Source organism: Prionailurus bengalensis, chromosome A1, assembly GCF_016509475.1.
Source record: "Prionailurus bengalensis isolate Pbe53 chromosome A1, Fcat_Pben_1.1_paternal_pri, whole genome shotgun sequence".
In the NCBI taxonomy this organism is placed as follows: Eukaryota; Metazoa; Chordata; class Mammalia; order Carnivora; family Felidae; genus Prionailurus; species Prionailurus bengalensis.
Window position 1 is genome coordinate 92,927,358 of NC_057343.1, and position 1,445 is coordinate 92,928,802.

Consider the following 1,445-nt stretch of genomic DNA (forward strand, 5'->3'; position numbering starts at 1 on the left):
AATAACACACTTAAAAAACCCAGACCATATAATGTGCCAAATGATAGCCCTAACGTTGAGGGTAAGAGACGCCTTGTGACATTTCAAATTCTAGACGTGTTGAGAAAATGGTATAAACGCAGGGGGGTTGATTCTGACGGGTACCTTACCAGGTAGGGAATAACAACTACTATTCCTAAGGCTGTGGGGGTAGAGGGGAGAGCATGCCACCTCCATTCCCTGCACTGGAGGGCTTGGGCGAGTTGCCGGACTCCTTAGTATCTTCACCTGAAGACAGAAGGATCCAACACCTCCCTCGGATGGTTTTAAGGTGTACAAACAGTTTAGTAAGTGCTCACAAATATTCACTGTCATTAAAAAGGGTGAACCTTCTACTGCCTTGTATGAGGTCATCAACTGGAGAGAACTGCCTGGGAGGGGCTTCTTTGTGTGTGTAGGGGTGCAAGGTGAGTGTCCTGTGGGGGTCTGGGTACTTGGCAGTATTTCATTCTGAATCTGCGCATTGTTCAGTAGATGGTGAAGCACGGTTTCATCTGGTCAGGAAAGAGCAGAAAAAGACAATGATATCAATGAGTCATTAACAAGAATCCCGTTGTGTTTGATCATATTAAATGCAGCTTTTGGAGGTCAGAATAGGATCATGACACATAATAAAACAGTTACAGATTAGCTTAGTATCTATGTTTTTAATGTCACAGTAGAGACCATCTCACGGCTAGGTATAATGGCCTCCAATATCTAAGTGTTCCCTGTAAGTTGCTTTCCCTTTCTTATCCATGAATTTATCTGAATCTTTGAAAAAAAAATCTGTTGGCATGATCCCTCTTTTAAAAAAAATCATTTATTTATTTATTTTCCATTGTAATTAACCATGTTATCTTAGTTTCGGGGATGTACAATGAAAATGTGGGATGCTTCATAAATTTATGTACTATCCTTGCACAGAGGCCATGCTAATCTTCTGTGTTTCATCGTTCCAATTTTAGATTATGTGCTGCCGAAGTGAGCACACTGGCATGATCTCTTCAACGTAATGGGCTCCCTCGGTTTTTGCCCACAGTTTTTCTGTTAAGAAGAAAAAGTCCTCTTATTTGTAATAAAACCACCTCTCCCAAGCACAAGCATTTTTCTTTGTTATTTTATCAGACAAAAGAAATTAGGAAAACATTTTTATTTCCATGATGCATATTCATCTTTAAATTGAGAGCATTTGAAAGTGACCTGGCAAATGAAATCGACTATTTACAGAGGCACAGAAGATACTGTTCTCTCTACCCCAGGAAAAAAAAACCAAGATGATTAAAAAAAAATCTTTTTTCTTTAACATTATTCAGTTTTTTTTATTACTGATGCACGTTTATTGCATCAAAAAATCAATGCAGTATTTAGATTGGTTTTTACAATGTTATTCAGTTTTGAGAGACAGAGAGCATGAGGGGAAGGGG

The 1,445-nt window shown here is 38.8% G+C and overlaps 1 non-coding gene across 1 annotated transcript; it reads right to left on the reverse strand.

Moving 5' to 3' along the window:
• Positions 1-900: 900 nt before the first annotated feature.
• On the reverse strand, positions 901-1,010 carry LOC122496432. The gene has a single exon (XR_006300809.1). It is a non-coding gene; the product is annotated as a U6 spliceosomal RNA (small nuclear RNA).
• Between the last annotated feature and the right edge of the window lie 435 nt (positions 1,011-1,445).